This window comes from Myotis lucifugus, unplaced genomic scaffold, assembly GCF_000147115.1.
Source record: "Myotis lucifugus unplaced genomic scaffold, Myoluc2.0 scaffold_3406, whole genome shotgun sequence".
Taxonomy (NCBI): domain Eukaryota; kingdom Metazoa; phylum Chordata; class Mammalia; order Chiroptera; family Vespertilionidae; genus Myotis; species Myotis lucifugus.
This window is the reverse complement of record NW_005874454.1, coordinates 1-15,777: the sequence shown is the minus strand read 5'-3', so window position 1 is coordinate 15,777 and position 15,777 is coordinate 1. Positions and strand designations below refer to the sequence as shown.

General features: G+C 45.6%; 4 pseudogenes; all 4 read right to left on the bottom strand.

The window, feature by feature from the left end:
* Nucleotides 1–173: 173 nt before the first annotated feature.
* On the bottom strand, nt 174–800 carry LOC111822958 (annotated as a pseudogene).
* Nucleotides 801–4,587: 3,787 nt separating this feature from the next.
* LOC102418451 lies at nt 4,588–5,061 on the bottom strand (annotated as a pseudogene).
* Nucleotides 5,062–8,681: 3,620 nt separating this feature from the next.
* On the bottom strand, nt 8,682–9,214 carry LOC102418142 (annotated as a pseudogene).
* A 5,909-nt stretch (nt 9,215–15,123) lies between these two features.
* Nucleotides 15,124–15,618, bottom strand: LOC102417821 (annotated as a pseudogene).
* Between the last annotated feature and the right edge of the window lie 159 nt (nt 15,619–15,777).

Sequence of the window (15,777 nt, the reverse complement as noted above, 5' to 3'; positions counted from 1 at the left end):
TACCTGATCTACACATGCAATGAAGACAATATTCCATTTTTTTGTTTTTTTTTTATCAATTTTTCTTGTTTTTATTTGTTAAGGTATTAAAAATGTGTCCTCATCACCCCCTCCCCCCATTAACTCCTACACACTCATGCTCCCATCCCACTGTTGCCCACTTCCATTGGTAAGACAATATTCTGCTAATACAATTGATTTGCTGCTGCATTTGTCTACTGTTTGCCTAATATTAACAATTATAAACAGAGCAGGGCAACTAGTATTTGGAGCAATCCTTCCAGTGTTACAGTGTCAGGCACCACTTTTCACTTCTCTTCACACCACTGGTACTCTCTGCGGACCTGGGCTTCCTGTTCCTCAGTAAAGTCATGTTTTATATTGAAGGTCTTGCGAATCTCTTCAGTGGTTTTCCCCTTGATCATATTGGCAACAGTCTTGCATGTGACATCAAGCAAACCTTTGATGTCTAAATAGTTTGCAGCCAGAGTTAGTTCAAATAGTGTTCCTTGGTCAACTTTGAGGAATTCTTGGTCCCAAGCAGGAATATCATCTGTCCGCTTTCCTTTGTTCTCATCATCCTCAGGAGGAGGAGGGTCGTCTCTGTGGTGGGTGCACCACTGAAGGAGCTTTTGTAATATTGCTGCATCCACATTTGGTAGATGAACTGGGCCATCATCACCTTCATCATCCAGTCCCAAATCTTCTAACATGGTCCTGATAGTCACAGATTGTTTGGCAGTTTCCACATCAACTTCAAATATCTCTCCATCAGAACTCTGCAACTTAATTGAAGGCATGGTGCTCGGTCTCAAGGAGAGAGCAGGCCAGAGGCTGAGGAGAGCCTGGCAGCGTCAGCAGAACCAAAAGGAAAAAGGTGGAGAACCAGGCCACTTACACAGCTTCTGTGTTTTATGGTCTGGTTACATCTGTATTTATTCCAGTTGATTTTAATCCTATCAATTTCTATTCCAAAGGTTAGGGTGTTTCTCATCTCCATTCCAGGGAGTAGAGATTATGTAGCTTAAGGGTGATTGTTCCTAGTTAAAGTGATTAACTACCCGCCTGGCACTTCCTTAAGGGTTCTGATTCCCTCCCTGATTTCAGGGAAAAATGCCTACCTTGGGAAACAACCTTTCTCAGAGAGGTGACCTTGGTTAAAACAAATAGCACCAAGAAGGGGAGCAAACATAAAAAACAGTATGCCCTATATGCCAGGTCCCTTGAAACATATGCTGTGCAGATGTTTCTTCCCTGCAGCGACTGTGTCAAGCAGCAAGGATGGACTCACTTCCAGCCAATTCCCCCTTTTTTATTTTTTTAAATTAGAATACATGTAAATCAGCAGCCACCTCTTGGATTGTTTTGTTTAAGACTCAAAAGAAGACTGACAAGCAATGATAGTGATCATAACTATGAACAGAGTGGATGGAGTGCACAAGGAGCCTTGTTCCTGTAGAAGTTTGCTGGCCTCTTCAGTCAAGGGATTTCATCTGTCCTCAAGTCTGGGGTTTGGTTGTCCTTGGTGATCTGGCTTGTGGGCGGTGTCATTGGGGATGGGCTTCTCTAAGCTTCATAGAGTTGAAGGGCTGCATCAAAGGGTCCATCAAGGCCATGCTTGATGGTGGTGTCATTGTCCGGGGAGAAGTCAGCTGTGCCCTCGGGGTCGGCTGATATGGACTATATCGGGGAGGAGGAAGAGGTGGCGGACATGGAGGGTAGTAGAGAGAAAAAGAAGAGAAAGCAAAAGAACTACAAGGCATGGAAGTGTTTAGAAAGAAAGAGGGAGAAGAAAGGGAAGAAGGCAGCATTCTGACACAGCCCTTTCCTTCAGCTGCCCCTTTCCCTGTGGTCCAAGGTAGAAATGGGAAACACGTCTGGTTGCAGTAAAGGGGAGCTGCTGTCAGCCAGTCTCTGTCTTTACCTGGGTCCCTATCTGAGTTGGGCGTGGGAAGTGAAGCATCCATGGGGGCAGGAGACCTCCCTCAGAAGGGTTGAGCGTTCAGGCATCTGCATAGTTGGGGGGGAGGTGAGGGTCTGTGCCCCACCTCTGTTGACCCCCAAATTGTCTCCTAATGGACAATTTGCCCTATATGCCAGGTCCCTTGAAACATACGCTGTTCAGATGTTTCTTCCTTGCAGCGTCTGTGTCAAGCAGCAAGGATGGACTGGCTTATAGGGCAACTGTGCCTGTCTTAGGTTGTTCCTTCCCTGAGGACACTTACCAGTCTCTGGTTATGCAGCCATCCCTCCGGGGCCAACGAGGGTGATGTGAGGTGTGTGAATGAGGGAGGGGCAGTGGCCCCCTGCAAGACGTTCAGTTCTGTCTCCTTGGGAGCCTATACCCCCGTGGCCTCCACGCCCAGCACCTGCCTTGGGCTCCCCTCTCCTTCAAATGGACTGTGAGTAGAGGGACCCTCTTGACAACAGGGCATGTGGGGCCAATACAAGAAATGGGAGGAATGGCCTGTCAGCATGTAGTGTCGGGACAGGGCTTTCTCAGCCCAGGATGCCCGGCTCTTGGCACAAGACAACTCCACGTATGGGGCATATACCAGATACGCCAGAAAAGGGTGGTACCCTTCCTGGAACAGTAGGCTTGGTAGATTCTAGAAAAGGCTGTGTTCAGCAGAGAAGCAGAAAGGCCAAAGAACCAGCAAAAAAGAAGTCAGATTAAAAAACGAAAAAAAAAAAAAAAGAAAAAGGAAAGGAGACGTGGGGCAAAGCTGGGATATATGGACAGACAGAAAGGCGGCACATGTTGATCCTCCCAATGGACAGGTTGTTCCAGCTCTGGGCTGCACATCTGCTGCAGACGGGCACTGGTCAGGTGTGCTAGGGTGAGGCAGAGACCGTGGGCAGTGAGACATAAGGTCACCTTCTCCTACAATCATGTCTAGGGTTATGCCTCCTCTGGAATTTTTGCTAGTGGCTACAGCTCTCTTAACAAGATCAGCCTATCCAGTTTTCCATAATAAGTAATCGCCTCCTGAGAGTCAGGCTTTAGAAAGCTGTGACCAACCATAAGGAGTCACCCACTGACTGGCTAGGGCTTCTACCAAGGCTTGTGTGTAAGGAGCTAGAGGTCCATATTCAGAGCAGGCCCATTTTAATTCTTTAAGTATTTTGTAAGGTATAGGCTCCCGGGTGGGGTTGTCGTCCCCCTCACTCTCATACACGACTGGAAAGCAGAGTGAGAATTCAAGATCTCCGTTAGCATCAGCTTCACTTATCGCTCTTTGAAATTTAGACAAGAAGCTCAGTTTAGGCTTCCTTTCTCATTTAGGGAGCCTGTTTTGAATGGGAGGGCCTCTCTCCTCTCTACTGACTGGAAAGAACCAAGGGTCATGTTGATGATATTTATTCTCCTTCCCATCAGTAGGCATAAGCTAAAGTGCACTTAGATTGAGTTGGGGACAATAATGATGTGTCCACTCTCGGTGGAGGCGAAGGACTATTGAAAGTTTGAGAAAGTTCAACCCTTTCAGCCTCTGGTACCATGGTGTCAGGAATTAAATTCCAGAGGGAAAGAGTATCTGCCTGGACCTTCTCAGATACATGGTCTCTTTAATAATACTGTAATTGCTCTCCCACTGTAGTCCAAGTTTCCAAATTAATAGTTCCTTCCTCAGGAAGCCATGGATGTACTTCTTGTATAAAACTTTCTGTCTGACTGGGAGTAACCTTAACTCCTCTGCTAGCAAGCATATGTGTTAAAAGATTAATACAGAGTCTTTTTTCTTTAGACTCATTATGACCCATCTTCTCAATCTAGGTTCTGTACTCTCCACCCTCATACTCTACTTATCCTCTATAAGGGGGTCAGCAGTACCCTACCTTGCAGTCCTATCCATCCCGAGAGCGGGGGGCTAACCTTGGGGGTCCCTGTTTGGGCGCCAATTGTTGGGGTCCAACCCCAGCTGGTCCAGGGGTTCCCATAGGTATGGACAGAATGTGTGAGGAAGAAATGACACGGAGACAGCATTCCGTTGATAAGCAGCCTAGCCAGGTTCTGTTGGTGTTTCTTTTTTTTAAATTATTTTTCTAATTGTTTTTTCCTCAGACAACTTTTACAAGTTGTTTTATTTACAGTACCACCTTTTGAAAAGTCACTAAACTAAAGTTAACTGGACAATAAACTAGGCAGAAATCGCTTTGCAAAAAGAGAAAGCCCAAAATGCCACTATCTATAGAGAACCCACAATTTAATATTAATCAGAGCAAAGAAAACAGATATTTTGGTCATGTTGGAAGAAACTCAGCCATATGTTTGGAATCTGTACCCGATCTACACATGCAATGAAGACAATATTCTTTTTTGTTGTTTTTTATGTATTTTTATTGTTTTTATTAGTTAAGGTATTACAAATGTGTCCTCATCCCCCTACACACTCATGCTCCCATCCCCCTGTTGCCCATGTCCATTGGTAAGACAATATTCTGCTAATACAATTGATTTGCTGCTGCATTTGTCTACTGTTTGCCTAACATTAACAATTCTAAACAGAGCAGGGCAACTAGTATTTGGAGCAATCCTTCCAGTGTTACAGTGTCAGGCACCACTGTTCACTTCTCTTCACACCACTGTTACTCTCTGCAGACCTGGGCTTCCTGTTCCTCAGTAAAGTCATGTTTTATATTGAAGGTCTTGCGAATCTCTTCAGTGGTTTTCCCCTTGATCATATTGGCAACAGTCTTGAATGTGACATCAAGCAAACCTTTGATGTCTAAATAGTTTGCAGCCAGAGTTAGTTCAAATAGTGTTCCTTGGTCAACTTTGAGGAATTCTTGGTCCCAAACAGGAATATCAACTGTCCGCTTTCCTTTGTTCTCATCATCCTCAGGAGGAGGAGGAGGGTCATCCCTGTGGTGGGTGCACCACTGAAGGAGCTTTTGTAATATTGCTGCATCAACATTTGGTAGAGGAACTGGGTCATCATCACCTTCATCACCCATTCCCAAATCTTCTAACATGGTCTTGATAGTCCCAGATTGTTTGGCAGTTTCCACATCAACTTCAAATATCTCTCCATCAGAACTCTGCAACTTAATTGAAGGCATGGTGCTCGGTCTCAAGGAGAGAGCAGGCCAGAGGCTGAGGAGAGCCTGGCAGCGTCAGCAGAACCAAAAGGAAAAAGGTGGAGAACCAGGCCACTTACCCAGCTTCTGTGTTTTATGGTCAGGTTACATCTGTATTTATTCCAGTTGATTTTAATCCTATCAATTTCTATTCCAAAGGTTAGGGTGTTTCTCATCTCCATTCCAGGGAGTAGAGATTATGTAGCTTAAGGGTGATTGTTCCTAGTTAAAGTGATTAACTACCCGCCTGGCACTTCCTTAAGGGTTCTGATTCCCTCCCTGATTTCAGGGAAAAATGCCTACCTTGGGAAACAACCTTTCTCAGAGAGGTGACCTTGGTTAAAACAAATAGCACCAAGAAGGGGAGCAAACATAAAAAACAGTATGCCCTATATGCCAGGTCCCTTGAAACATATGCTGTGCAGATGTTTCTTCCCTGCAGCGACTGTGTCAAGCAGCAAGGATGGACTCACTTCCAGCCAATTCCCCCTTTTTTATTTTTTTAAATTAGAATACATGTAAATCAGCAGCCACCTCTTGGATTGTTTTGTTTAAGACTCAAAAGAAGACTGACAAGCAATGATAGTGATCATAACTATGAACAGAGTGGATGGAGTGCACAAGGAGCCTTGTTCCTATAGAAGTTTGCTGGCCTCTTCAGTCAAGGGATTTCATCTGTCCTCAAGTCTGGGGTTTGGTTGTCCTTGGTGATCTGGCTGGTGGGCGGTGTCATTGGGGATGGGCTTCTCTAAGCTTCATAGAGTTGAAGGGCTGCATCAAAGGGTCCATCAAGGCCATGCTTGATGGTGGTGTCATTGTCCGGGGAGAAGTCAGCTGTGCCCTCGGGGTCGGCTGATATGGACGATATCGGGGAGGAGGAAGAGGTGGCGGACATGGAGGGTAGTAGAGAGAAAAAGAAGAGAAAGCAAAAGAACTACAAGGCATGGAAGTGTTTAGAAAGAAAGAGGGAGAAGAAAGGGAAGAAGGCAGCATTCTGACACAGCCCTTTCCTTCAGCTGCCCCTTTCCCTGTGGTCCAAGGTAGAAATGGGAAACACGTCTGGTTGCAGTAAAGGGGAGCTGCTGTCAGCCAGTCTCTGTCTTTACCTGGGTCCCTATCTGAGTTGGGCGTGGGAAGTGAAGCATCCATGGGGGCAGGAGACCTCCCTCAGAAGGGTTGAGCGTTCAGGCATCTGCATAGTTGGGGGGGAGGTGAGGGTCTGTTCCCCACCTCTGTTGACCCCCAAATTGTCTCCTAATGGACCCTCTGCAACTGTGCCTGTCTTAGGTTGTTCCTTCCCTGAGGACACTTACCCGTCTCTGGTCACGCAGCCATCCCTCCGGGGCCAAGGAGGGTGATGTGAGGTGTGTGAATGAGGGAGGGGAACCCCCCCCCCCCCCCGCAAGAGGTTCAGTTCTGTCTCCTTGGGAGCCTATACCCCCGTGGCCTCCACGCCCAGGACCTGCCTTGGGCTCCCCTCTCTGCAAATGGACTGTGAGTAGAGGGACCCTCTTGACAAAAGGGCAAGTGGGGCCAATACAAGAAACGGGAGGAATGGCCTGTCAGCTTGTAGTGCCGGGACAGGGCTTTCTCAGCCCAGGATGCCAGGCTCTTGGCACAAGACAACTCCACATATGGGGCATATACCAGATAAGCCAGAAAAGGGTGGTGCCCTTCCTGGAACAGTAGGGTTGGTAGATTCTAGAAAAGGCTGTGTTCAGCAGAGAAGGAGAAAGGCCAAAGAACCAGCAAACAAGTAGTCAGATTAAAAAAGGAAAAAAAGAAAAGAAAAAGGAAAGGAGATGTGGGGCAAAGCTGGGATATATGGACAGACAGAAAGGCGGCACATGTTGATCCTCCCAATGGACAGGTTGTTCCAGCTCTGGGCTGCACATCTGCTGCAGAGGGGCACTGGTCAGGTGTACTAGGGTGAGGCAGAGACCGTGGGCAGTGAGACATAAGGTCACCTTCACCTACAATCATGTCTAGGTTTATTCCTCCTCTGGAATTTTTGCTAGTGGCTACAGCTCTCTTAACTAGATCAACCTATCCAGTTTTCGATACTAAGTAATCACCTCCTGAGAGACAGGCTTTACAAACCTGTGTCTAATCATAAGGAGTCACCCACTGACTGGCTAGGGCTTCTACCAAGGTTTGTGTGTAAGGAGCTAGAGGTCCATATTCAGAGCAGGCCCATTTTAATTCTGTAAGTATTTTGTGAGGTATAGGCTCCCGGGTGGGGTTGTCGTCCCCCTCACTCTCATACACGACTGGGAAGCAGATCTCCGTTAGCTTCAGCTTCTCTTATCGCTCTTTGAAATTTAGACATGGAGCTAAGTTTAGGCATCCTTTCTCATTTAGGGAGCCTGTTTTGAATGGGAGGGCCTCTATCCTCTCTCATGACTGGAAAGGACCAAGGGTCATGTTGATGATATTTATTCTCCTTCCCATCAGTAGACATAAGCTAAATTGCACTTAGATTGTGCTGGAGACAGTAATGATGTGTCCACTCTTGGTGGAGCCGAGGGACTATTTCAAGTTTGAGAAAGTTCAACCGTTTCAGCCTCTGGTACCAAGGTGTCAGGAATTAAATTCCAGAGGGAAAGGGTATCTGCCGAGACCTTCTCAGATCCATGGTCTCTGTAATAATTCTTTAATTGCTCTCCCACTGTAGTGCAAGTTTCTAAATTAATAGTTCCTTCCTCAGGAAGCATGGACTTACTTCTTTTATAAAACTTTCTGTCTGACTGGGAGTAACCTTAACTCCTCTGCTAGCAAGCATATGTGTTAAAAGATTAATACAGAGTCTTTTTTCTTTAGTCCCAGTATGACCCATCTTCTCAATCTAGGTTATGTACTATCCACCCTCTTACCCTACTTATCCTCTATAAGGGGGTCAGCAGTACCCTACGGTGCAGTCCTATCCATCCCGAGAGTGGGGGGTTAACCTTGGGGGTCCCTGTTTGGGCGCCAATTGTTGGGGTCCAACCCCAGCTGGTCCAGTGGTTCCCAAAGGTGTGGATAGAGTGTGTGAGGAAGGAATGAGATGGAGACAGCGTACCATTGATAAGCATCCTAGCCAGGTTCTGTTGAGGTTTTTTTTTTTTAAATTTTATTTATAATTGTTTTTTCCTCAGACAACTTTTACAAGTTGTTTTATTTACAGTACCACCTTCTGAAAAGTCACTAAAATAAAGTTAACTGGACAATAAACTAGGCAGAAATCGCTTTGCAAAAAAGGAAAGCCCACAATGTCACTATCCATAGAGAACCCACAATTTAATATTATTCAGAGCAAAGAAAATAGATATTTTGGTCATGTTGGAAGAAACTCAGCCATATGTTTGGAATCTGTACCCGATCTACACATGCAATGAAGACAATATTCTTTTTTGTTGTTTTTTATGTATTTTTATTGTTTTTATTAGTTAAGGTATTACAAATGTGTCCTCATCCCCCTACACACTCATGCTCCCATCCCCCTGCTGCCCATGTCCATTGGTAAGACAATATTCTGCTAATACAATTGATTTGCTGCTGCATTTGTCTACTGTTTGCCTAATATTAACAATTATAAACAGAGCAGGGCAACCAGTATTTGGAGCAATCCTTCCAGTGTTACAGTGTCAGGCACCACTTTTCACTTCTCTTCACACCACTGGTACTCTTTGCGGACCTGGGCTTCCTGTTCTTTAGTAAAGTCATGTTTTATATTGAAGGTCTTGCGAATCTCTTCAGGGGTTTTCCCCTTGATCATATTGGCAACAGTCTTGCATGTGACATCAAGCAAACCTTTGATGTCTAAATAGTTTGCAGCCAGAGTTAGTTCAAATAGTGTTCCTTGGTCAACTTTGAGGAATTCTTGGTCCCAAGCAGGAATATCATCTGTCTGCTTTTCATTGTTCTCATCATCCTCAGGAGGAGGAGGAGGGTCATCCCTGTGGTGGGTGCACCACTGAAGGAGCTTTTGTAATATTGCTGCATCCACATTTGGTAGAGGAACTGGGTCTTCATCACCTTCATCATCCAGTCCCAAATCTTCTAACATGGTCTTGATAGTCACAGATTGTTTGGCAGTTTCCACATCAACTTCAAATATCTCTCCATCAGAACTCTGCAACTTAATTGAAGGCATGGTGCTTGGTCTCAAGAAGAGAGCAGGCCGGAGGCTGAGGAGAGCCTGGCAGCGTCAGCAGAACCAAAAGGAAAAAGGTGGAGAACCAGGCCACTTACACAGCTTCTGTGTTTTATGGTCTGGTTACATCTGTATTTATACCAGTTGATTTTAATCCTATCAATTTCTATTCCAAAGGTTAGGGTGTTTCTCATCTCCATTCAAGGGAGTAGAGATTATGTAGCTTAAGCGTGATTGTTCCTAGTTAAAGTGATTAACTACCCGCCTGCCACTTCCTTAAGGGTTTTGATTCCCTCCCTGATTTTAGGGAAAAATGCCTACCTGGGGAAACAACCTTTCTCAGAGAGGTGACCTTCGTTAAAACACATAGGGCCAAGAAGGTGAGCAAACATATTAAGAACAGTATGCCCTATATGCCAGGTCCCTTGAAACATATGCTGTGCAGATGTTTCTTCCCTGCAGCGACTGTGTCAAGCAGCATGGATGGACTGGCTTCCAGCCAATTCCCCCTTTTTTTATTTTTTTAAATTAGAATACATGTAAATCAGCAGCCACCTCTTGGATTGCTTTGTTTAGGACTCAAAAGAAGACCGACAAGCAATGATAGTGATCATAGCTTTGAACAGGGTAGATGGAGTGCACAAGGAGCCTTGTTCCTGTAGAAGTTTGCTGGCCTCTTCAGTCAAGGGATTTCATCAGTCCTCTAGGCGGGGGTTTGGTTGTCCTTGTTGATCTGGCAAGCAGGCTGCATCATTGGCGACCGGCTTCCCGAAGCATCAGCGCCCTGAAGGGCTGGATCATGGGTCCATCAAGGCCGTGCTTGATGGTGGTGTCATTGTCCGGGGAGGAGTCAGCTGTGCCCTCGGGGCCGGCCAATATGGACGATACCGGGGAGGAGGAGGAGGCGGCGGAGATGGAGGGCAGTAGAGAGAAAAAGAAGAGAAAGCAAAAGAACTACAAGGCATGGAAGTGTTTAGAAAGAAAGAGGGAGAAGAAAGGGAAGAAGGCAGAATTCTGACACAGCCCTTTCCTTCAGCTTCCCCTTTCCCTGTGGTCCAAGGTAGAAATGGCAAACAAGTCCTGTTGCAGTGAGAGGGCAGCTGCTGTCAGCCAGTCTCTGTCTTTACCTGGGTCCCGATCTTGTTATGGGTTGGCTCAAGGAGATAGACCACCGACTCAGAATTTAAATTTGAAAGCCTTTTATTAAGCTGGCCAGCTGACCACAGCCCGTACCTTCCCCCTCTGGGAAGCCTCGTGGCATGTGGCAAAGAGCAAGTGTGCATTATGATTTTTATAGCAAAACAGTGTTACCTTAGAAATTCACAGAAAGTTCATAAGCACAAAGGGGGGGGGGGGTAAACAGAGTCACACCTGACTGCTCTAAGACAATCTAGCAACTTTTCTTCCATGTTTCCTAACCCTGCAACCCCCCCTCCATATGTCAGTCCCTCCTCCCAGCACATACACAATCCTCATATCCTGGCAACACAATCCTTCTCCATACGTCAGTCCCCCCTCCCAGCACATTCTGTAACATTCTGTAACCCTTCCATGGGGCAGTCCCTCACCCTACCACAATCTCAGCTGGTCATGGGAAGCTAAGCAGCCATGGGGGCAGGAGACCTCCCTCGGAAGGGGTGAGGGTTCAGGGCTCTGCAAAGTTTGGGGGGGGGTGAGGGTCTGTGCCCTACCTCTGTTGACCCCCAAATTGTCTCCTGATGGCCCCTCTGCAACTGTGCCTGTCTTAAGTTTGTTCCTTCCCTGAGGAAACTTACCCGTCTCTGGTTATGCAGCCAATGCTCAGGGGCCAAGGAGGGTGATGTGAGGTGTGTGAATGATGGAGGGGCAGCGCCCCCCTGCAAGAGGTTCAGTTCTGTCTCCTTGGGAGCCTATACCCGCGTGGCCTCCATGCCCAGCACCTGCCTTAGGGTCCCCTCTCCTGCAAATGGACTGTGAGAAGAGGGTCCCTCTTCACAAAAGGACAGGTGGGACCAATACAAGACACGCGAGAAATGGCCTGTCAGCATGTAGTCCCGGAACAGGGCTTTCTCAGCCCAGGATGTCAGGCTCTTGGCACAAGACAACTCCACATATGGGGCATATACCAGATACGCCAGAAAAGGGTGGTGCCCTACTTGGAACAGTAGGGTTGGTAGATTCTAGGAAAGGCTGTGCTCAGCAGAGAAGCAGAAAGGCCAAAGAACCAGCAAACAAATAGTCAGATTAAAAAACATAAAAAAGAAAAGAAAAAGGAAAGGAGATGTGGGGCAAACCTGGGATATATGGACAGACAGAAAGGCGGCACATGAGATCCTCCCAATGGACAGGTTATTCCAGCTCAGGGCTGCACATCTGCTGCAGACGGGCACTGGTCAGGTGTGCTAGGGTGAGGCAGAGTCGGTGGGCGGTGAGACATAAGGTCAGACTAGATGATCTGGAATCCACACAGGTGAGTCTGCGTCCTCTGGAAATATACAAGCATACCCTTTCCCCAGGTTCAAGTAACTCAGGTCCCTTCCAGGCTCCTGTAACCAAGTCTCTCCATTTAATGAGGGCTTTCGGTTTAGTTAGATCAGGGTTCCAATGTCTGTACATCGGGGAATTTACCTCAGAATATACATTGGGTATATTAATTACAAATAGAGTATGTTGTACAAAATGATGAGGATAGGAGTATTTATACTCCTTTTCTTGTAATTTTTTGGAAGCAGAAGTACATCAAACACCTTTGGGGCTATCTAATAGAACTCCCATTTGAGACAAGATATCTCTTCCCCATAATGTAAAGGGGATAGTCGTAATTACATAGGGACAGAACGTTCCTAAATGTTGATCTTCATCAGCCCAAGTTAAAATCTGAGAACCCTTTTTTACATGAGATGCCTTGCCTAGTCCTACTAGGGAAGTGGAGGTGGTGTACGAGGGCCATGAAGAGGGCCAATCCTTCCCCGCTATGCAGGACATATCTGCCCCTGTATCCAATAGACCTTCAATTGGTCTTCCCTGAATTTGTACAATTTTTGTACGTCTAGCAGCATGAATTTCTTATCAAAAATGCTGCATCACTAGATCCAAAGCCTCTGGTCCCTCTGGCTTTCTGGGCAACAGTTGTCCCTATTTTATGTGTTGGTAACAGGAGAAATTGGGCAATTCTCTGTTTGGGCTGAATCTGTGTAGTTATGTTGAGTGGGGTAAGTAAAATCTGTATTTCTCCTGTGTAGTCTGCATCAACAACTCCTGGGATGACTAAGATCCCCTGGAATGAGGTGGAGCTCCGTCCTAATATTAAACCTAACGTTCCCTCAGGCAGTGGCCTGGACACTTCTGTAGGAATGGCTGCTACTGGCGAGTCTGGGGTTACTATTGCATGGGTGGTTGAATGGAGGTCCAATCCTGCACTGCCTGGGGTTGCCCTGGAGAGGTCTTTGACTGATTGAAATTTGCAGAGGGGTTGAGGGTTGATGCCCCTATTATTGCAGGGGCCTGAGGCTGGCCCCCTCTCAAGTTTCCCAATTGAGATGATGGGATATAACTTCCTTGGGAGCGGTTTGTAGAATGTAAAGGCCGACCATTTCTATGGTATTTTGATCTACAGGATTCCTTTGCCCAATGGAATCCTGTCTGACATTGGGGACAATCAGTTTTTGGAGGATTCATATTATTCCCTGATGTATTTCCAAAGGCTGTCGAGGAGCTTGCCATCTGGTCTGATTATTATTATCTTTATCTGGGCATTCCCTGCTAAAGTGCCCAGATAAGCCACAAGAGTAGCAGTTCATATTTCTCTTATTTCCTGTATAATTGCTGGCTTGTCCTATGCCCTGTACATATTGAGGTTATTCTCCTCCTTGAGGGCTGCAGCTATAGCTGCACCCTGTATAAAAGCTGGACTTACATAGGCACACTGTTTTATAAAATCATTATTGTTCCTGTTCTGCGAATCAGCCTAAATATAGCCTGACAGGTATTATTAGCATTTTCAAAAGCCAGTTGTTTGATTAGGATATCGGCTGCCTCTTCATTAGTGATTACTCTCTTGAGTGCCTGTATGAGGTGAGAAAGGAAATCCTGATACGGTTCCTCGACCTTCTCTTTAACCTCTGTAAGGGTGGCTGTATTTCCTACTGTACAAGGTAGGGATTTCCAGGCATTTACTGCACAACTGGTTACTTTAATAAGTGCCTCTTTGGGCATATACATTTGCTCCTGAGCCGTGATGAAATCACCTTCTCCTAATATCATGTCTAGGGTTATTCCTCCTCTGGAATTTTTGCTAGTGGCTACAGCTCTCTTAGCAAGGTCAGCCTATCCAGTTTTCCATAATAAGTAATCGCCTCCTGAGAGAAAGGCTTTACAAACCTGTTTCCAATCATAAGGAGTCACCCATTTACTGGCTAGGGCTTCTACCAAGGTTTGTGTGTAAGGAGCTAGAGGTCCATATTCAGAGCAGGCCCATTTTAATTCTTTAAGTATTTTGTGAGGTATAGGCTCCCGGGTGGGGTTGTGGTCCCCCTCACTCTCATACATGACTGGGAAGCAGAGTGAGAATTCAAGATCTCCGTTAGCTTCAGCTTCTCTTATCGCTCTTTGAAATGTAGACATGGAGCTCAGTTTAGGCTTCCTTTCTCATTTAGGGAGCCTGTTTCGAATGGGAGGGCCTCTCTCCTCTCTCATGACTGGAAAGGACCAAGGGTCAAGTTGATGATATTTATTCTACTTCCGATCAGTAGGCATAGCTAAATTGCTCTTAGTTTGAGCTGGAGGCAATAATGATGTGTCCTCTCTACGTGGAGCCGAGGGACTATTTCAAGTTTGAGAAAGTTCAACCGTTTCAGCTTCTGGTACCAAGGTGTCAGGAATTAAATTCCAGAGGGAAAGGGTATCTGCCGGGACCTTCTCAGATCCAGGGTCTCTGTAATAATACTTTAATTGCTCTCCCACTGTAGTCCAAGTTTCTAAATTAATAGTTCCTTCCTCAGGAATCCATGGACATACTTCTTCTATAAAACTTTCTGTCTGACTGGGAGTAACCTTAACTCCTCTGCTAGCAAGCATATGTGTTAAAAGATTAAGACAGAGTCTTTTTTTTTTAGTCCAAGTATGACCCATCTTCTCAATCTAGGTTCTGTACTATCCACCCTCATACTCTACTTATACTCTATAAGGGGGTCAGCAGTACCCTACGGTGCAGTCCTATCCATCCCGAGAGCGGGGGGCTAACCTTGGGGGTCCCTGTTTGGGCGCCAATTGTTGGGGTCCAACCCCAGCTGGTCCAGGGGTTCCCAAAGGTATGGACAGAGTGTGTGAGGAAGGAATGACTCGGAGACAGCATTCCGTTGATAAGCAGCCTAGCCAGGTTCTTTTGGTGTTTTTTTTTAAATTTTTTTTCTAATTGTTTTTTCCTCAGACAACTTTTACAAGTTGTTTTACTTACAGTACCACCTTTTAAAAAGTCACTAAACTAAAGATAACTGGACAATAAACTAGGCAGAAATCGCTTTGCAAAAAAGGAAAGCCCAAATGCCACTATCCATAGAGAACCCACAATTTAATATTATTCAGAGCAAAGAAAATAGATATTTTGGTCATATTGGAAGATACTCAGCCATATGTTTGGAATCTGTACCCGATCTACACATGCAATGAAGACAATATTCTTTTCTGTTGTTTTTTATGTATTTTTATTGTTTTTATTAGTTAAGGTATTACAAATGTGTCCTCATCCCCCTACACACTCATGCTCCCATCCCCCTGTTGCCCATGTCCATTGGTAAGACAATATTCTGCTAATACAATTGATTTGCTGCTGCATTTGTCTACTGTTTGCCTAATATTAACAACTATAAACAGAGCAGGGCAACTAGTATTTGGAGCAATCCTTCCAGTGTTACAGTGTCAGGCACCACTTTTCACTTCTCTTCACACCACTGGTACTCTTTGCAGACCTGGGCTTCCTCTCCTTCAGTAAAGTCATGTTTTATATTGAAGGTCTTGCAAATCTCTTCAGGGGTTTTCCCCTTGATCATATTGGCAACAGTCTTGCATGTGACATCAAGCAAACCTTTGATGTCTAAATAGTTTGCAGCCAGAATTAGTTCAAATAGTGTTCCTTGGTCAACTTTGAGGAATTCTCTGTCCCAAGCAGGAATATCATCTGTTCGATTTTCTTTGTTCTCATCATCCAAGGGAGGAGGAGGAGGGTCATCCCTGTGGTGGGTGCACCACTGAAGGAGCTTTTGTAATATTGCTGCATCCACATTTGGTAGAGGAACTGGGTCATCATCACCTTCATCATCCAGTCCCAAATCTTCTAACATGGTCCTGATTGTCACAGATTGTTTGGCAGTTTCCACATCAACTTCAAATATCTCTCCATCAGAACTCTGCAACTTAATTGAAGGCATGGTGTTCGGTCTTAAGGAGAGAGCAGGCCGGAGTGTGAGAAGAGCCTGGCAGCGTCAGCGAACCCAAAAGGAAAAAGGTGGAAGAACCAGGCCACTTACACAGCTTCTGTGTTTTAATGGTCTGGTTACATCTGTATTAATACAAGTTGATTTTAATCC